The sequence below is a fragment of the Ceratotherium simum genome, chromosome 14, assembly GCF_057802395.1.
Source record: "Ceratotherium simum simum isolate JZ-2026a chromosome 14, ASM5780239v1, whole genome shotgun sequence".
Classification (NCBI taxonomy): Eukaryota; Metazoa; Chordata; class Mammalia; order Perissodactyla; family Rhinocerotidae; genus Ceratotherium; species Ceratotherium simum.
Window position 1 is genome coordinate 59,200,493 of NC_141913.1, and position 22,116 is coordinate 59,222,608.

Sequence of the window (22,116 nt, forward strand, 5' to 3'; positions counted from 1 at the left end):
ATTCATTACTCATTGAACCATATTTATTGAGTGCCTCCCATGTGATAGGAGCTCTTTCAGGCACTGGAGAAACAGCAGGGATCAAGGCTGGAGTTAATTTGGAAGCTCCACTCCCTTGGTCCTCTGTCTCCTTGCTGGGGGTCTTCTTCAGGAGGATACTCTGGACCTGTCTCCCCACCTCTCTCTTGCTTTCCCCCCCAGAGGAACGAGGCAGCTTATCTGATGGGTGAACCGGGAGGAAGGAGCTGCTCATGGGCTCAGTGCTTTCTCTCTGTGAGCTCCTGGGGCAAGCTCAGCTGCTACAGGGAGGGACAAGCCCACAGATGTGGGCAAATGAAATGGGAGGGGTGTCACATTCCCTGAGTCCACTGGATCTGTTAAACGCTGATATTTTGATCCATCTGCTGGGGAGAAGTGTGATCAATTATCATGTCCAAAATTCCAGCCTACGTCAGGTCCCTGCTCTTACAGGGTTTGCATTCCAGGAGAGTGAGGGAGAAAATAAACAAGCAAAGAAGTGAAATGAACACGAACATTTCAGATGGTGATAAGTCTCGTGACAAAAATAAAACAGGGACAGAGGGCAATGGGGATAAGGGCTACCATTTTAGACAGAATACAGCACCTTGCCAACATAGGCCCTGGACAAGTGGAAGCCACGCCCCTCCAAGACCATAGTACTATAGATAAGACTTCTTAAAGAAGCGTTTCTGGATTTTGCAGTACTTTCGGGCCAGTATTTTGAATCTCAATTACAATTAGACAATAGATGTGCAGAAGTACATGTCAACTGGATTCTAGCTAATGTAAATCCAGATAACAAGTAGTTTCATTAATTCATTCATTCATCCAACAAATACTCACGTGACAGGCACTAGGGATACTGTAGTGAGCAACCTGGACTTAGTTCCTGATGTATTTGTTTTCCATTGTTGCTGTAACCAACTACCACTAACTAGGTGGCTTAAATAACACAAATTTATTATCCTATAGTCCTGTAGGTTAGAAGTCCAACTTGGGTCTCACTGGGTGAAAATCAAAGTGTCTGCAAGTCTGCATTCCCTTCTGGATTCTCTGGGGAAGAATCGAGCCTTGACTATTCCAGCTTCCAGAGGACACCCACATTCCTTGGCTCACACCCCTTCTTCCATCTTCAAAGCCAGCAACAGTAGGGTGAGTCCTCCTCACATCACTTCCTTCCCACTGCCTCTTTTTCCCACTTCTAAGATCACTTGTGATTACATTGGTCCCGCCAGGATAATCTCCTCATCTCAAAATCCTTAAAGTAATCACATCAACAAAATCCCTTTTGCCATCTAAGCTAACATATTCACAGGTTTCAAGGATTAGGATGTGGACATTTTGAGGGGACATTATTCTGCCTACCACATCTGGCCTCGTGGAACTTCACATTCATGGGGAATCTGCTCCCCAACGTTTCCAGGCTGACACTGCCTATCTGATGTCCCTTTTACGTGATCCCACAAGAGGAGACTCAAAACTTCATGTAGCTTGTCATCACCAGAGGAGGGCATGCAATTTGTTTCCTCTTAGGAACAGAGGGGAGAGTGGGACTGCTTGTTTAACTGTTATGAGTGATCTCACATTTTTGGTGGAAGAGGCCACAGTAAGTTCAAATACAAACCCTGTATCATTTCTCTTTATCTACTTGATTATTTAGCATAAACTGACTTCACAACACACAGGAATTTAACCTCAGGATTCTAATTAACATTCATGAATGAACTTGCATGCTTATTCATTACATGAAATATTTACTCCTTCAGGTTCTCTTGTTACTTTAATTGTCATCATGTATAAATTATGTTATTGCAGATTTATTAGTAAATCATTCATAGTTCTACAGGTTGAGCCAAAGTAATTACCATCAACCTACTTTGTGGCCCTGAAGTTAAGCACTAGGGTAGTTATTTTGTACAAAATTTACCTCTTACAATCATGTCAGCCCCGGCTGCCTCACATTTCACAATCAACAAGTGAAGTTCCCAGAATGAAAATAATCATTATTTGGCCCCAAAAGTCAGTGTGTATGACTAACAAAGCATAAATAAAGTCTAAAATTTGAATGAAACTCTGAAATCAAGGAGGAAAACATCCAGATGATCTTAGCTAAGGCAAAAGTCTCCACTGGACCAGAAAAGCTAGGTGTCTTCTTATTCCATTGAAGCCTGTGCTGTACCAGTCACATCTCTGAACCCATGAAGAAGCCAGTTTGCAAGAGTGTAGAAACCATGCCCAGAAGCTAGCAGGGCCTAGGGCCAGCCCCATGACATAGTGGTTAAGTTTGGGATGCTCCACTTTGGTGGCTCAGGTTTGGTTCCCGGGTGCAGACCTACACGACTCATTGGCGGTCATGTTGTGGCGGCGATCCACATACGAAACAGAGGAAGACTGGCACAGATGTTAGCTCAGGGTGAATCTTCCTCAAGCAAAAATAAAAAAAGAAAGAAGTTAGAAGGGTCTAGACTGGAAAGGTGTTCCAACTGTGGGGGGAACGCGTCTATCCACATGTTTGTCACCTCCTAACAGTGACAAAGAAGTTAGCCAAAGTCTCCTCATTATAAAATAAAAGAGTTAGGCAGATGACTTGAGGATGCCTTTCCAGCTCTCGCTCTGGACACTATTGTTCTAGTAGGTTCAGGAGAGGATGTGATTCCAGTCTTGATCTTTACACAGTGGGTCACACATCCTGGAGATGGCAACTGAAGGGATCACTGTGTAGAAGGACATGTTGGTTGTACCCCTCCACTCTGCCTTTTTTCTCTCCTTCTTTCTTACACCCCTTGATCCAGTTGACTGAGCATCTGTGAGAGTCTAGGGAGACCCAAGAGCTCTGTAACATCCCTGATAAATGGAGGCATTTAGGTTTTCACGGATTTGCTGTGCAGTTTTGCATTTAGCCTTCTCTTCCTCCCTCCATCCTTAAATGTGTGGGCCTCGCACTCTTAAATCTACGTGGATTCCATTTGTGTTAGAAAGTGATCCTTAAAAAAAACACAAGAATCTTGAAAGCTCTGCATTTTGGTGGTTATCATTATTATATTTCATATTTCTGTGTAAGTCGTTTGTCCAAGTTCTGCATTCTAATCATGTGACTTCTACTTAAAAAGAGATGAAAGGCTGGAAGTCAAGGCTGCACTGCTGTGTCCACCCAAGTAAAACTTCTCTAAGTAATGAAAATAAATAAAAATAAAAACTAAATCCTAAATCCGAGTGGATTCGATTCATCTGCTCTTCCCAACTGAGTTATTAGCCTGTGAATCTGTAAGTGTGAATTCTTTTCCTTTTCTCATATGGGAAGTTTTCCAGGCAGAACTTCTGGTTAATCTTTTTCTATTTCTCCAAGTCTACTCTTCTTTCATTTATAAACAACTCATTTCTGAACTATCTCCCTTTCATAGAATAACTTTCTAGCATCTTCTAGTAATATGTTACTAAGAAGTAAACTTCATTTCAACCTTACTGACTGTATCCCCAAAGAAGGATTCATTGGGCATATCGCTTGGGAAAACATTTGTGAATAGTTTCTAAATTAGTTAGAATAGGCTAGACTCTGCGTCAGTAACAAATAAGGCCCAAATCTCAGTGATTCAATGGAAGTTTATTTCTTACCCATACAACATGGAAGAACTCCAAGATGTCTCTCCATGTGGCTACTCAAGGATCCAGGCTGCATTTCTCCCAACATGCGGCCACCTATGTTGCTCAACAACTGAATGAAGGAACCTCGAAAACTCAGACAAGCTCTCAAGTGCCTCAAACTGGAAGATCCACGTGTCACTTTCCTCCCCTGAGTTTCGTTGGCGAGAACCAGACACAGGCCTGGAAAGTGGAGTCTTCTCTGTGCCAGATAAGCAGAGAAAGTAGGGCCTTGGTGAGCACTAGCCATCTGCTGCCTTCTGGTAAAAAAGAAAAGTGATGGTGGCCCTGACAGGAGGGAACACTGACTTTCCCGCAGTGTGTGACTTCACGGTGCTTTTGCGTGTGAACCTGGCTGTCAGAGAAGCCAAGAAGCCCAGGGCAAAGTGGAAAACACGAAGAGACAATCGGAGCAATTGGGCAGCAGAAGGGCTGTAAGTGGAGCTGGAAAGTGAGCCCAGCGCAAGGCAGGGTCAGTGGGCAGAGTCAGAGGACACAGGCAGAGGAGGGGCCAAGAGCCAGGGGAGCAAGACCCCCACTCCCTCTGACACTCTGAGTAACGTAAAGAACATTCGAATTGGGGTGTTAGAGGTGAGGAGTGTTCAGCTCCAAACACCATCTACTGACTTAACACTCATATTAATTTTGGTTAATTTAACTCGTTAATAAACTTGTCTTATGATGACTAGGAGTGTGAGCATCTCCCTGTCTGTTGCTTATTCCCTGAGATGCTGAAAAGGGAAGTGTCACACAGGTGGGTGTTTTCAGAAAAGAGAGTCTGTTCTGCTCTCGACCTTAGACATAGAGCCATTCCGCCAAGTAACACGCGGTGGGGAGCAGGTAGAGGTCTCTCCTGGGCAACAGCCCAGGGCATGGTCAGACCAATGGCTAAGCTGAGAATTACAGCAGGGCCTGTGGGAGGCTGCACTTCCCACTGCTGTCAGACAGCTTGAGTCTACCTGGCCAGCCTCAGCAGAGGTGCCCACTCCAGCTCCCTGTGCTCTTTTACTCAGAACATGCTGTGCATAGCACACCTCTGACCTCCTGCACCTCCTGCTGCAGGAGTATCTGGTCGAAGGATAACTAGGAGGTTTTTGGGACAGCCTTCAGTTCACCAAGGAATGGAACAAGGTAGTGGGGAAGGACATCCAAGTGAACACACCACGTGGTCCTCCTCAGATGTATGGGCACCACCCAAGTGTGTTAAAAGCTAGACACCCTCTACCTGCCCATGTGTGTGTGGTAAAATAGGAATTTCCCCATCAGCTGAAGAACTTGCTTCTGGCTCCAGCAGTGAGAGCTGAGGGCAGCTGCACTGGATTGCGCTGGTTGGGTGCCTACTGGATTAGAACACTTCCAGGGAGGGTTTGAGAAACCACTGCAGGGTGGTTGGGTGCCGTTAGACCAGCCCATGGATGATTCCTTCTGGCTCGTGCAGCCACCCTGAGCCAATCTACGATGGCCACAGTAGCAGCTGGATTTGCCCATTTAACAAAGCAATGATTACGAAAATAGCTAAAAAAAACCACTTTTTTAAAGGAATTGGCCACTACTAAAAAGTCATCGTGCGTGTGGCAGGTTCTGAAGCCTGATGCATTCAACCTTGGTCCACCCAGCAAATTGAGGATCCAGAAGTGGAACATGCCAGGTGCCCTGGAAGGAGATAAACTGCCACACAGAGAGCGTGGTCCCTGCCCTTGGGGGGGTTCCGCAGCTCTGATTTCACCAACTGAATAATTTTCTGTTTATTCATGAGATGAGATGGCTATAAATTCACATTCATCCACATCCCTAACTGGTAAATCTACCAACAGCACGCTTATTAAAATCATCTGTCTCCATTCGTGTCAGGATGCATTAAAATTACAATTAATCTCCCCAGTATTATTTCTCAGAATTTGTCCTAAGAAAGGACATATCATTTCTACCAAGACACAATTTCCTGCTACCTAAACATCTCTCCCTATTCTTCTATGTGGACCCATTCTCCAAGGCCCAGATCAAATCCCATCTCTTCTGTGAAGCCTTCTCAAACCAACCCAGATGGTCTTTTTCTCTGAACTCTGACAACATAGACTTTTTGGGTAATTTACCAGTCATCTTTTCACGTGATTACATCTTACCATGCCTCTTGGAGATTAAAATTCTTAATGGCAAAAATGCATCGAATATATCCATCCATAGTACCTAGCATAATATTTTACCCAGAGTAGTTGCTATAGTTGTTTGTGTCCTCCCAAAATCCATATGGTGAAGCAGTAGGCCCCAGTGTAATGGTATTAGGAGATGGGGCCCTTGAGAGGTAATTAGGTTTAGATGAGGTCCTGTGGGTGGAGCCCCCACAACTGGATCAGTTCCCTTTATAAGAAGAGACCAGAAAGCTTCTCTCCCCACCCCACCACCCACCCCTATGTGAGAACACAGCAAAACAGTCATCCATGAGCCAGGAAGAGGGCTCTAACAAGACCCCAACCCTGCTGACGTCCCAATCTCAACTTCCAGCCTGTCAAACAGTGAGAAAAAATCACACATCCCGTGGTATTTGGTTACAGCAGCCAGAGCAAACTAAGACAGCAGTGCTCAAAAGATAGTTGTCAGTTGCTTCAATTAATTAACAGATATCTAAGGCCACTAGCAATTATATATGATTATTAGCAGTATCAAGACAGAGCTGGAGAGACTAGAGTTTAGTCTTAGGTCTGCAATTTACCAGTAGTGTGACCATCGGCAACTTATTCCTTTACTCCATATCCATACAAAGGAAATAATAATGCCTATTTGAAGGGTAATTCTGAAGGTTATGTAGATCTTAACATTTTTGAAGATGCTACCAGTTTACTTACTCATTACTTATTCTATCCTTCTTTCTTACTGCAAAATGCAAATTTTGTTCAATATAAATAGACAATCAGTTAAAATACTCAACTACATAGACTCAGTTCTAGCCAATGAGACATAAGCAGAGGTTTGCTAGTTACTTCTGAATTTTTAAAAATTTTTTCTGAAATAGACATTTTTTTCCTATTCCTTCATCTTTCCTTCCTCCTCCTCCTCCATCGTCATCATCATCATCATCTTTGTCTTTATCTTGTTTTCCAGCCTGGAATGTGGGTGTGAGATTGGAGGAAGTGCAGCTATTTCATGACCGTGAGAGAAAAATTATTATTAATTCAGCAAGCATTACCGAGAGGCTGCCATGCACCAGGCATTTTCTCAGTGCCTTAGGGAACACAGGAGACAAACACGGAACTCACATTCTAGGGGTGGGAAGCAATGATAAACAAACATAGTAAGTAAATTAGATAGTATTTTAGATCCAGATAAATGCTGTGGGGGTGGGAAGAGCAGGAAAAAAATATTGGAACTAGGGGGAGGGAAGATAGCATTTTAAATAGTGTAGTAGGGTGGGCCACACTGACTGGGTGACTTTAGGGCAAAGACTTGGAGGAGATGAGGAAGGAGCCATGCCAGTATTTGGGAGAAGAGCATAGGCAGAGAGAAGAGCCAGGAGTGGCCCTAACGGGGGAGGAGGGCTGGTATCCCTAGGGAACATCAGGATGCTAGTATGGCTTGGGGGAGGGGCTGGTAATGGGGTTAGAGGGGCACAAGGACAAGATCCTGTAGGACTGGCAGGCCACCAAAATTACTTGTGCTTTTACTCTGAGTGAAATGAGGAGCCAATGGAGGGTTTTGAGCAGAGGAGTGGAATATCTGACTTACGTTTCTAAAAGATCATTCTAGCTACTACATTTTGAATGAACTACAAGGAGGCAAGAGTAAAATAAAAAGGCTCTTGCAATACCCAGGCAAAAATGATGATTGATTGGGCCATGGTGGTAGCAGTAGAGAAAGTAAGAAGTGATTTGATACTGGATATATTTGGGAAATAAAGTCAATAGAATTTCCTGAGAGATTGGATGTGTACTGTGAGAGAGAGGCATCAAGAATAACTCTTCTGAAGTTATAGCCCAAAAAACAGTGAAGATAGGGCTAACTAGGGGTAGAAAGTTTTGGTGGGAAACAGCAAGAGTTTAGTTTTGGAAATGTTGGGAGTGAGCCATCTATTAGACATCCAAAGACAATGTCACATAATCAGGAGTTCAGCAAGAGGTATAAATGTGGGAGTCATAAGCACATAAATGATAATGAGGAAGTCATCAAGGAAGCTAGTCTAAACAGAGGACTTGGGTTAGAAGGCATCAGGGAGAAAAGAAGTGCAGAGAGGCTGAGAAGGAACCAGTGTTGTAGTTGGAAAACACAAGTGTGTGGTGTTGAGAAAGTGTGTCCAGCTGAGAGGAGTGAGTGATTGTGTCAAATGCCACTGAGGGGTCAAAGAAGAGGGAAAGAAGAGAAAATGGCAACAGTGAGTGTAGACAACTCTTTCAAGGAGTTTTATTGCAAAGGGGAGACGAAAATGAGTCAGAAGTTGGTGGGAGAGTTGAGTCAAGAGAAATTTCATGGTTGTTTATTGTTTTAAGAACGGAAAAATAATATCACATTTACATGTTGATGGGAATGATCAATTACAGAAGGAAACTTTGATAATGTTGGAGAGAGAAGACAATGTCTGGAATGATGTCTTTAGGTAAATAACAGAGATGTAATCTCAAAGGGGGAGTCAATTTTGCCAAGAGTGTGAATAGTCCATCTACAGCAGTGGTCCTCCAATTTTCCCATACAGCAGAACCACCTGGAGGGCTTGTTAACACCCAGAAGCTAGTCCCACCTCCAGAGTTTCTGATTCCTTCATTCTGTGGTGGGACCTGAGATTTTGCATTTCTAACAAGTTTCTATGTGATGGTGCAGCAGCTGGTCCAAGGACCACACCTTGGGAAGCACTACTAGTAACAGATGGGAAGACCAAGTGTGAGGGTGTGTCTAGATAGATGTGGAAGAGGTAATCTGCGGAGATTATTTTCAGAGTTCTTCAATTTTCTAAGTGAAGCAAGAAGCAAAGTCATTAACTGCGAGTGAGTAGGGGGACAAGGTGTAGAAGTTTGAGCAGAAAGTAGGAGGTATGAGATAAACCAAAGCCACATGCTGAAAGTGGTACCACAGAAAGTCAGGAGTCGAACTTGAATGGCATCATAGAGCCTCCACACCAGTTTCAGCTGCTCACTCTAGACTTCTTGTTCATGTGAGAAAAGTAAACTCCTATTTGGTTAATCCACTTAACCTTCCAGTGCATGTAGCCCAATGAAATACCAACTTATACACCGTGAAAGTTTTCTGTACAGTACCTGTGTGTGCCATACTTGGAACAGAAAATGCTTAATAAATGTATGTTGTGGTGGTCTTTTAATATTTTTAACACTGACTGCTGCAGAGAGACAGCATTATCATGGTTCTAAACAAAGGCAAATCACATAATGAAAATTTGAAGGGTCTGAGACTTTACCCTACTTAGAAGCAATAAGCTAACCTATCACTATTTCATGGAAGCTGGCAGAAGACACAAGTCTCCTAAGTCAGAGACAAAGGGCTTTATTGTTTGTGGCAATAGCAGTAGCCTGAGCTTCGTGTTATCATTGGTTCCCCATGTCCCTACATCCCAAGTGGATGACACAGCAGGCCTAGGTGGTTGTCTGCACGTAAAGTGGTTGCATTACAGGAAAGGAACCCAAGGCCCAGTGCTTTCTGAGCAAACAGGAAACACTGCAGCAAGCAGTGAACAAGCCAGCCCCCTAACCCCTGGGGGAGCAAGCAATGGCGTGGAAGAGATCCTGTGGTCGCCTTCACCTCCTATGTGACTAGCTCCAGAAATGGAGATGGATAAGCCTGGCAGCCCGGCACACTCAGCAAGAATGTGCAAGGACACTCAGGGCTCTTGGCTGACTGCCTCTCCCAACATTCTCTCAAACGTAAATTATTTTAATATTATCACTTAGATATTCTAGAAACCTCTAGATATGGAGGTATATCCAGCCAAACTGCAATTATGGGATTTGCTTATGGAACTAAGCTTGAAATTGCAGCAATGTTAAGATATTGGCAAAAGATTTACACTTCTTCAAGAGGCTGTCAGAGTTATCACCAATTATCTTGCTGCTCACTGATGCCTAGGACCCAGCTCTACTCCTGACTTTGAATTATCTGCACCATTCACTAACTTGTATTACAGCCAAATGCTTGCCTTTCAGAAAAGACTAAGGCACTTTTGCTGAGTCAGCACATAGTAAATGTGTCACTCGATGCTCATGAGGTACAACTTGTTCCTGGTTGTTTATTAAGATTTCTGAGAAAAGTACACAGTGCTAAACAATATTACAGCCAGTATAAAATGTCAGTGAGGCTTAGAAATAAAATACACTGCCAGCTTGCAAACTTAGAGCCAAACCCAATGGAGTTCACAGTGCTGAATCATAAGAGAAATCCTATGATTTTTTTTCTAATATTTGGCTCCATTAACACATACAGTATTTTCAAGAAATATTTTCTAAGCCCTATGAAAAAGACTAAACAGTTCCCAGAAGTGGGGATAAATGAGCTGCGATAAAGCATTGTCTTCCATTCTTGAACATACTTTGTACATAAAAAAGTAATCTTTTTAATATTAATATAATTATACTATTATAAATATTATATAAATATATAAATATAATAATAATATATAAATATATAATTATATTTAATATTATAAAGCAATATTTAACCATAAATGTGTAAAAATGTATAGTGTTATATAAAAGAAACATATGAAAAGAAAACAGCATTTGGAGCAAGATTTAAAGAAATACTATCATGGAACTACAGTAGTGGGTGTATGAGTCACAGTTCAAAACAGAGAAGCAAAATCAGTAGGATACATATATATAACAAAGAATTGACTCACACAATTATGGGCACTGGCTAAGAAGCCTGAAGCCCACAAGACAATCAGTCAGGAAGAGAAGGTGACAAACAGGCTGGACCCCATGAGCACGAGCTGAGGGCTTCAGTCCACAGGCAGGCAGGTGGGAAGAGAATATCAGAGCAGGCTGGAACCTTACAAGCACAAGCTGAGCTTGAATCTCTGACTTCAGGGAGAATCTAGGTCCTCTTTTAAAGGACCTCATTCCCATCTGATTAGGTTGGCCCACCCAGAATAATCTCCCTTTTGATTAACTCAAAGCTAACTGATGAAAGGCTTTCACTACACCTTCAAAATCCCTGCACAGCAGCTATTTAATCAAATAGTATTTGATTGAGTAACTGGAAGACGGTGTGTATATGTGAGAAAAGAGCTGCTGTCTCCCTTGTAGGCAACACTAGTTGGAAACACACTAGATTTGCAAGTCTAGGGAGTGTTGTTCGACCCAGCCAAGGTGACACATCACAGCCCCATCACAGTGTGGAAGGCACAGGTTCAAATCCCAGCTCTGCATTCTCTGTGTGAATCTGGGAGGTGCTTGGGTTCAGTCACCTCATCCATAAGTGTGGATAATGACATAAGTCCTTTAGAGGATTAGAGTTTGTGAGGATTGGAGTTATTTTATGAAAGTACTTCATTCAGTGTATGGTAACATAGGAAGTGCTCCATGAGGTGTCATTAATATTGAGTGTTTCTGAAAAAGTATCCCCCATTTCTTAACTTCCAACTACTTTTTTCCTCATCTTCTGGGATAACTCTTTGACCTCCAAGAATTAGTTTGCCCAGAGCATTTCATAAAGATGCTTAACGTTCAGCATGGAAAGCCCTTCCAGATACATCTCGCTGACCCTTAATTACACCTGTGTTCTGTCATCTACCCATAACCTGATCCACCGCATCAAGTTCCCGCCATTTAGGTCTTGCTGAAACTTTCATTCTATTCAGCTCCTCCAAAGAGAAACTTGGCTCTGTGTTCTTTCACTTACAGAGTCCAAATAGAAAATTCCAGGCAAACCATGAGCTCTTCTAAGACTCACCCTCCAACCAGAATATGTTTTCCTTAGTATGTAACTAACTAAAATGGGATATTTTTACTCACTGTTGCCTTTGCAACTTTTCTAAGAATGATTCTCAACATAAAATAAAAAAGTTGTAGGGAGCCGGCCCAGTGGCAGAAGCTGTTAAGTGCGCGTGCACCGCCACGGTGGCCCAGGGTTCGCCGGTTCAGATCCCAGGCGCGCACCGACACACTGCTTGTCAAGCCATGCTGTGGCGGCGTCCCATATAAAGTGGAGGAAGATGGGCATGGATGTTAGCCCAGGGCCAGTCTTCCTCAGCAAAAAAAAAAAAAAAAAATGAGGAAGATTGGCAGATGTTAGCTCAGGGCCAATCTTCCTCACAAAAAAAAAAGTTCTACTGTTTATATGTCATATGGTAAAGGGGATTGTATTTTCTGAATAAAAAATATATATTCACAATTAGACAAGAATTTCTTTTTATTTTTGTACCTATTTACATTAAAATTTGTTAAATATATAAAATTAAATCATAATCATTTAAAAATTCAATAGAATGAAATAAATAAAACTTAGTATTTCAGAGCCTGCTTTTAAAAGAAACTTACAACATATTTACAAAGGAGTTGTCTTACAGCTTGAACATACAAATTGTTTCAAATACAGCAAAGAAGCGAATTCAACACATATTCATAAAAATTGAACATGCTGTAGAGAACTATAAGACATAATCTTTGACCTCAAGGAACTTAATAGGATATATACACAAAAGAAAAAATTACATGCAGAGAAACACTGTTTAAAAAGAGATGGGTTGGAAGGATGTTGGAGCCACATAATTAGCTCACCAGTGCAGTTACCAAGGTATTGATCATAACGTCAGTTGGGTCCTCCCACTTTCAGAATTTCTTCTTAATGTTCTACAGGGATAGCTTTTCATGGAAACTTTATAAGGGTAACAAAAAGTTTAGTGAAGAAAAAAATATCACACTATTGAATTAATAACTTACTATTTACTCAAAGTTAACATTAGCCCAGATTCATATAGCAAATCACACCAAACACATAGGCATGAGCAAGCAAGGCTTGGGAGTCAGAGAGACTTGGGTTTAAAATTAGCCCTGCCTTGGTATGTGCCTAGTCGCTCTCAATCTCAGCAAAATATATTTAATAAAAATGCCTCCATCGTACAGATAGCATGAAAATAAATATTATAGTAAATTTAAAGTGCCTGGTGCTTAGTGGGTGTGCTGTCCCTCCGTGTGGCAGAGGAGAGGTCAGGAGCCACATCTCTCTGCAGGAGGCAACTCACGAGATGCAGAGTGGCGGTGGGGAGGCCAGTATTCTGGGGCTGATGGTGGCCCTGCACAGGGACACATACAACTTTATTGCAGCGTCCCGGGCTTCCCTGAGGACCTCAGGCTGCTGCAGACACAGTCAGTTGGTGGGAACTCCCCCAGAACCTTCCTGGTGAAGTTCTGAGAACTGGCCACAGTGGTGCTTCTGGCTGAGGTCTTCAGTGACTGTTTCCCAACCTTCTGGCTACAGCCTTACTGCCCTTAACTCTCGGACTCTTCCCACATCTGTGTAAACCAGACTCTTGCATTAAATGCACATATATTAAACGGCTCTGTTTTCATGTCTGCACCCAGGCTGCCACTGCAGGCATCTAGCAAAATCAGCGCCCCCGCCTCCACCCTGCCTCTGTGTGCAGCATGGGCCAAACTCGCAGTCAGGCATTGCTAGGACAGTGTCTCTTACCCGGCCTTCATCCGGATCTACTTCTTCACCATCTTCATTTCCCCAAAAGCTGCTCCACACGCGTCCAGGTTTGTTGCTTGAGCTGATGTGCTCATTGTGGTGAGCTGTCCACTAAGAATTGCTCAGAGTTCATCACTTTAACTAAAGACCTCCCACATTAACCAACCATGATTATTCACCTGTAGTACTCCCACTGTCTGCTATTTCAATCTTTCCTCTTAATTGTTAGTATAAATCCATGCAATGCAGACAGTACGGGAGAAAGCTTGGGAAACTGACATTTGTCAAGTGTGGCTCGCGTGTCTTTTCCCATAATCATCTTATTAATTCTCAGTACCAACCTGTGAACTGGGTGTTACTATTCCCACCTCACAGTCAAGAAAATTAAAACTTATGAGCTTAAGTAACTAATAAACAGCAGTGCCACATGTTGCGCCCAGCTTCTGACTTCCACTCTTTTTTCTGTGAGTGTGTAGTAGTGATGCTCCCTTAGGATGCCAGAGAATGCCCACTGCTGATGGAGCAGGAAGGGGTTATGGATCACTGCTAGTTACGGCAGGGAAAAATATCTAGAAGGCCAAGTATTGCCTGAAAAGTCACTCCATTGCTCACAACTTATTCTCCCACGGCTGTCTCCAATGTTTTGGTGTCACGTACAAATGACTCTGCAGCAAGGGGCTACCTGGGAATGAGCCACCTGTGGCTGCCCCACTCAGGTTTTAACCTTAATAGAGAAATTCACATAAAGACCAAATCCATGTCAATTAAGATCACCAGGCCGGTTTCAAATTCCAGGATGCTTCACAACTGTGTATTTTCCTCTGTGGGCAGGACTTCACGTGGTGAAAGAACACAGTACACTAACTGTGTTACTCCCAAGCAGAACCTTCTGAAATAGAAGGAGTTCCAGGTTCATTTCAAGTAAGTGCAGAGGAAAACCTTCCTTGAACCGGGCACCCTCCTGGTTCTTACTGGCAAGGCCTGTGCCTGTAAGGAAATCAAAGTTTCTTCTTAAAAGTAAAAGAAGTCAGGGGGCTGGCCCGGTGGCACAGCGGTGCGCACGCTCCGCTTCAGCGGCCCAGGGTCGTAGGTCCGGATCCCGAGCGCGCACCAAGCGTGCTGCTTGTCAGGCCATGCTGTGGCGGCATCCCATATAAAAAGTAGAGGAAGATGGGCACGGATGTTAGCCCAGCGCCAGTCTTCCTCTTTTTGCTGAAGATTTACTAAGATTTTGTTTCCTCTTTTTGCTGAGGAAGATTGGCATCGGATGTTAGCTCAGGGCTGGTCTTCTTCACTAAGAAAAAAAAAAAAGTAAAGGATGTCAATAAAGTGGAAGATTATGTCTTGATTAAACAGTGAAAATACAGAAAGCACTCATCTTGGTAATGTAAAAAGATATTTATTTAAAAATTTTTCAGAGAAACCTGAAATTTCTATTGCAAAAAAAAAAAATTACTTGGAACCCAAGGAGACAGCCTCATAAAAATTGATTATAAACATAGACCCTTTAACAGAAATTAGTGGCATAGTCAATATGTCAAAGGAAATCCAGACTTTACAGGAAAGTTATCATCATGATAATTAACTAATTATTCTAAAGAAAAAGAAAAAGATATGCCAACAAAATGCCTTTCTAGGTCAGAGAAAAATGTACATCCACCCATAAGATGACCTGGCAAAACCAAACTCCCTGTAAGATGTGGCACCCTATAGGTGTTTTTATTACTATTTTCCCTATCTTTACTAAGATTTTGTTTCCTTGGTGACCATATAAGAGAATTCTTCCCATTTAAAATAAAAGCCCTTATTTTTTCAAACTCTTAGATAAGATTTTTCAGTGTTCATTTGACCAAAAATGTTATGCATTTTTTCTTTTTTTAAAAAAAGGAGGGGGAGCCATTTTATGTATTTCAAGTAATCTCTATGTGGACACCATGAAACACATTTTAGGTATCTCAGGTAGGACTCTGACTTGGAAGCATGTCTGAATACTTCTCTGGAGGGAGCCAAACTGAAACATCCCTCCTCGAATCCTTTCTTCCCAACTCAGGACAGAGGCCCCTCTGTCCTTGGCTGCTCTCTCCCATCCTCACTTAATAGTGTAGGTCACAGTTTGAGCCAAACCCCTCCATGGAGGAGGCATCCACTAAACACGTTATGCAAGGGTTCTTCTGCCCCATTTGCTTAACAGGCCCGTCAAAGACACCCTGAGATACAAAGATATTTCACATTTCTCAAGATTTTTCACCATAAAATTTCTTTTATTCATATTTCCTTGGAGTTCCAGTGCTAGAAAGTGAGGCTGAGTAATGAGGCTGTGTTATCCTCCCTTCTCATCAATTCCACTCAAACTACAGGCAGCCCTTATGTGTTAGCATTGATGTAAGTAATTTTCTGATATTTCTCAGCTAGTACAGTAACACTTAGATTTATTTTTTAAATGCTGTATCCAGTATAAAAGCCAAAAATATAAAGTCTTTAAAACAGAGGAGAATAGCTTTGGGGTATGCAAAGATTTCTTAGGACACAAAAAGCACTAACTATGAAAGAAAAAAATGATTAAGTGACGTGATTAAAATTTTTAAATCCTGACCTTCAAAAGACACCATTCCTTCTTAAGGAAATAAAAAGATAAGATTCAGAATGGAGGACATATTCTGGGAAAGAACTTGTATCTGGAATATACAGGAAACTCCAACAGCTCAATAACAAAAAGAGAAACAACCCAATTTTTTTATTGACAAAGACTTGAACAGATATTTTACCAAAACTTGAATGGCCAACATATGAATAGACGCTCACTCATCAGTGAGGAAATACAAATTAAAGCCACAATGAGATACCACTCCCAATGGACTACAATGGCTAAAATTACAAAGACGGACACTGTCTAGTGCTGACGGGGATGTGGAGAAACCCTCTCCACATCCCATCCTCTCACGCACCACTGATGGCGGCGGACTAGGTACAACCACTTTGGAAAACTATTTGGCAATTTCCTGTCAAGTTGGACATACACTTGCCAGTCTAGGCCTAACAATTCCACTTCCTGCTCTTTACTCAAAAGAAAGGAAAACATATGTCCACAAAAAGACTTGTATATGAATGTTCATAGCAGCTTTATTCTTCAGAGCCCCAAACTGATAACAACCCAAATGTCCATCGTGTAAATGGATAAACAATTGTGTTTTCATACAACGGCATACCACTCAGTGATTTAAAAAAAGAATATATTACTGATACATGCAACATAGATGGATCTCACCTACACTGTGAAGCAAAGTCATACACAAAAGAGTACATAGTATATGATTCCACTTATATGAAGCTTTAAAACCACACAAACTAAGCTATTGTGATAAAAATCTGAACAATGGTTGCTTCGGGGTGGGGTGTCAACCGGCTGGAAAGAAACATGAGGGAACTTTCTGGGGTAATGGAAATATTTAATATGTTGATAGGGTAGTACCAAAATTCCTCAAACTTACACTTAAAAATCTGTGTATTTTATTATGTTCAAATTATACTTTTAATAAAAATAAAAATTGCTGTAGCATTTTTCTATTTTGAAGGTTTGGTTAATGATCTTTAACTTGCTCACAATTTGACCTAAAATTTAAAAAATCACACACAGCAAACATTTACAAGTCCACAAATAAGTGACCTTATTGGTATTTATAGATTCCTTTCTTGTTCTCCTAACTGCATTTCTTGGCTCTGGCTGCTAGTCATATAAGTAGGAAAATTTATTAATGTTAAATTTATGGGGAGGCTGAGTCTATATTAATATGATACATCAATTATTTATAGATCACATATTATATACAAAGTGGCTATATAAAATTTCTTCTTATGAAATGATGATGCTATTAATCCACAGTCAGTAGGATATGTCATTCCAATAATAGTACACAATATTTCCTTTAATTTATATAAAGTTGGAGTAGATAACCATGCTGCATGCATAGCAAGTAGGAGAGTAATCAACAAAGAGTGCAACAAAGGTGATAATACACATACTGACTATTCCTTCTGCCTCGGGGTAATTAGGCCCAAATGATAGTTCACTTGAATGACTACTTACATTTTTTCTCTTACACTTAGTTTCTCAGAATGTAGAGTCTACATCAACATAATCAGTTTTCCCTGACAACCCGTGCCTCTCCATCACTGCATACAAAGAGAGACACGCTTGTCTCTCACACATCAGACGACTTCGGATCTCGCTCTCACACAAGGGCAGTACTCCTTTGACTTGTTAATTGTCAGTAGGTGTCAGTAGGTGTTAAATTGTATTATTTTTGCAAGTATTAGTATTAATGTGATACATTAGCTCTATGTACTCAAGATAGTGTATTGTTCTTTCAATGAAGATTGTATATGCTAAAATTTTATTGAAAATTGTTATGTCTTTGTTTATACATTTGGCCTAGGATTTTCCTTTGGTAAAAGTTAGTATTTTTCCTGATCATGATTTAGGGTCTGAATTATAATAAAACTGAATTTCACCAAATCTCCTCAGGCTATGAGCATAAGGTCACATTATCATTAATATCCAGAATTATCAAACTCTTGGCCCCATCAATACAATTTCCTCCATCAAAGTCTTTCAGTTATGTCTCGGAGTCTTCAGGGAATACCCTTACATTCTAAAGAGCAAGTCTCCGAGCTCCTCACTTGTATCTGCTTATAGAAAAGCCACATCAGGATGACCCCCACACTAGGATCACCGCTTCCAGCATCTTCCATGAGAATGCTACCTAATCAGCACTTGTCCCCCAGCACTCCCCAAACTGCGCCATCATCCAGGTGCTCCTTATAGAAGTGGGGAAAATGTCCTTTCCCCAGTGAGCTGGCATCCTTTATCGCCTGGGGCCAAGCCACCCACCTCACAAGGCCCCGTGTGATGGCAGCCCTTCAGCTTCTACGGGCAGCCCCTCTCTCCATGGTGGTCAGATTTTGAAGCGCGGAGGCTCCATAGACAAAAGGAACAGGTTTCTGGACCTGACTCTCACACTGTGCCCTGTAATTACTAAAGCAGAGAGAGAGTTACTGCTTATAGATGCTCTGGCACAAGAGCAAGCAGGAGTAGGAGTTCTCAAGTGGGGAGTTCCACCAAACTACATGGTCCATGGAATTCTGTGCAAGAAGGTGAGCTCATGACCTTTTGGTCAACACAATCTTTTGACCAAGAAGGGGGACAGGGATCCAGTTAAAGATCCCTTGAAGCAGGAATCAATGTCTGTACAGTTAGGACCTCAGCAACGAGGCACAGTACGTGTCCAACTTGGCCAGGGCATCTGGAACACCTCCTCCTTATACCCTCATCCTGAGGCACAGTCCAGGGTCAGCTGGGTAGGTTAGACCTCTCATACTCCTTGGCCTGGCAGCCAATGCCCTTCCTATAGAAGAAAAAGTAGAACAGGAGCCTGGCATCATGAATATCACACCAGCTCATGACTTACTGCCTTCCAGAAGAGTCTGTCTGTCACCAAATATCCAGGCTTCATAGACTTCTGTGAACTTTAACATGCCCTTGAAGAAGGACCCAGGCCCAGTGAGCCATACATACATCGCAAGAAGCTCTGCATGCTCAGGGGGCGAGCTCATCTCCTCCAGAAGTGCCGGTCCTGGAGCTGTTCCCCTCAGCTCCCTTCTCACCCTTGCCCTCTCGGCCGAGCACTGTGGGAGTGGAGCCCTGAGCCCTGCCCTTCCTGGCTCCTGGGTCTGTTGAGTTCAGACATGGGTCCTGTAGCTCCATCTCCTGCTTTGTCTCTCCAGCCCCAGGATGGTAGTGCCTTCCTGCCATTGCTAATTTCTGGGATGATTTACCATCTCCTGGTTTGCCTAGGGGCATCTCTATTCCCTAGGTAACAAATTCATCCCTTTAAGTCCCCTCTGTTGTAAATACTTGAAATGGTGTCTTGGTTGGAGACCAAATTTCTTAAAATAGTTTCCTGGTTATAACCTCCGCTGACTCCTGTATGGTTAGGTAATAAATGACATGGGCAATTACCAACTTTTCCAAAATGTTTCAAATGATTATTTTAATAATAATTAAATATTTGATTTAGAAAAGCTTTCCAGTGACTTTATCAAGTCTGTGTTCCTGTTTTCTTATACCTTTTCTTCTTTTGCTTGTGTTGCTGATTCATGAATGTCTGCATTTCCTATAACAACTTTAAAAGATTTTTTTTCTTATGAGGGCATCTATTTATCAAATTAATTAGCCCACTGCTGAGAACAACACTCTTCCTTTTTCATATTAACTATTATGCTCCTTTATAATTTCTAATTTTATTCATTTGCTGTTTTATTATTTAATCTAATAAAGCCCTATGACTTTTATTAATTTTCCCTAAAATAAATGGATTTGGTTCATTAGTTCTGTTTATTTCTTGTTATTCACTTCTGCTATGATATTTTAACCTGATTTATTTCTCTTTGTTTTTATTTTTTAGCAAATACAAGTATTTGTAACATATATTTTTCTAAGTACTATTTTCGTGGCATTCCTTTAGTGTTGACATGTGATATTTATATTTTTATGATATTAAACACTCTGTTACTGATTTTTGATCTCTTACATGATGAGACATTATCTGTATATTTTTTAATTGCAGAGAATGGAATACTCTTAAATTCATTATTATTCATTTCTAATTCTACTTTACCTAATGAACTTTGCCTTTTGTTAATGTTTTAATCCATCTTTCTCAAAAGTTTAATCTGTTCAGGTCTCTGCAGTCTCTTTGGCTGCGGGGATTGCTTGGGAAAAGTTTGAGTATTTCTCAAACTTTAGAAATACTCTCTCAAAGCAGGCAGAGAGAAGAGTCCATTTGATCAGGCACTGTACTTATCAACTCCCCTCACCACTGTTTTAGAAACAAGATCAAAAGTTACCCTCATTTGAATATTTGAGTCTTTTCTATCTTTTATGTTCTTGGTGATCACTGTCTGCTCAGTAATGGACCCCTTTGAAACCCTTCGTTCCAGGTTGTTTTTAACCAAACATCCATTGTTATCTCCTGGTGTGTTTTCATCCATTCACTCATTAAATTTTTATTTAACAACTATTCGGTGCCAGGTGCCATTCTGGGTACTGGAGATGCAGCAGTCAGCCAGGCAAACTCCCTTCTATGGCAGAGCTGACATTCGATGGGGAGGACAGGAAATAAACGCACAGCCTGTCAGCAGGTGTGAAGCGCTGCAAAGAGTCGCGCAGGTGGAGATGTACCCATCATGGGACATCGGTCAGTGCTGGGATGGGGTGGCATTTGAGAAAAAGCCTGAAGGAAGTGTGGGTTTCCACGGTTGGTGTGAGTCTCCTCTGGAATCATACTGTCCGCCAGCTGAATCCCTTCGCCGTCTTCCCCAGGCCCTTTCGGCCCCCTCCACAGCCCGTCTGTTTGTGCTGCATAACTGCAATTGTGTTTTACGCCCAGTGGCCTTTGATATCGCCGACCTCTCTCTCTGGGCATCACATCCATCCTTCACAGCTTCCTACAGTGTCTTCAGAGTCTCTCAGGGATTTACAACCACCACGCACAGTTTCAATAGGATCACATGTACACATTTGCAGTCAGTGTTTCTTTTCAATAAGTTAGTACTTCTTGTCCTACAGACAGGTGGATCAGCTCTTCAGTGGCATCACGCTGAAGGCAGCGCTGCAAAGCAAACCGCTGAGTCCCTGCATTCTGGATGTGGCTCTCCACGGCTACCATAATTTGCTACACTGCACTGCTTTAATTCCACTTGGTGCTTTTCCTCTTCCTTTCCTTTCCTAGATGATGCAGCCCAAAAGCCATTAGATGAGGCCAAGGGAGGCACATCGCCCCACGGGGAGAGGGGACAGGGGAGGAGAGAAACTCCAGAGGCTCCGAGTGGTATGCAGGAGCCTGAGCAAGACTCAGGGCTGGAGCAGGGCGGAGCATAGGTTGTCAGGGCCCCAGGGGCAGGCAGCATGTTTGCAGAGGACGGTGGTCAGCTCAGAGGGTTGGAGCCTGGACAGGGAGAAGGCTTCCATGCTGAGAGGGGTGGGGATGGAAGAATGGCTACACACAGGGAGACTGCCCAAGCAAGAAAAGATGTTGAGGATAAGGGAAGACATATGTCTCGCTCTCAGAGAAGAGAGTTACAAATGGGGAAAGGAAGAAAACGGGAATGAACCCTCTGGCATCGGTGTTGCAGGTATCAGTGTGAACTGCAGGTAGGTAGACAGATCTGACAGATCTGACAGACAGACAGACAGACAGATAGATATGCAGATAGGCAGTCATACAAATAAACACAGGTGTAAATTCATGTGTGTGTATTTACATGCACATATCCCCTAACTCTGCCTGCTGAGAGGGCCTGGGGGTGGTGCTGCTCCAACAGCAGTGAACGCTTGCTGTGCCCAGCACTTGGTTTCTGAGTACTGGATACCATTCCACACTAGAAGGTGTAAGCACTGAATGCAGAAATAGCTAATTCTAGGGCTGGAACAGGAAAAGTACAAGATGTGCCTAGAACCTCTCATGCCAGAAAGAAAGGACATGCTTAAAGAACGATGAAGGAAGATTATCAGGAGGACATGGAACAAGATGGAAGGGGTTCCTCTGGCCAGATCTGGAACAGCATGAGCAACAAAACAAATGATAGTAATGAGTTATAACTTGTTGAATAAAATGGGAAAGCATTATCCCATACTCACATAGTAAAACATACCGTTAAATTGAAATTTGATGAGGAAGGGGTTATTTAAATAATCTAACATATCAAAGAGGAAAAGAGTGGCTTTCCTGGGAGAAGCCTGGCAGACACCACCTTGATCAAGTGACCCAAGTG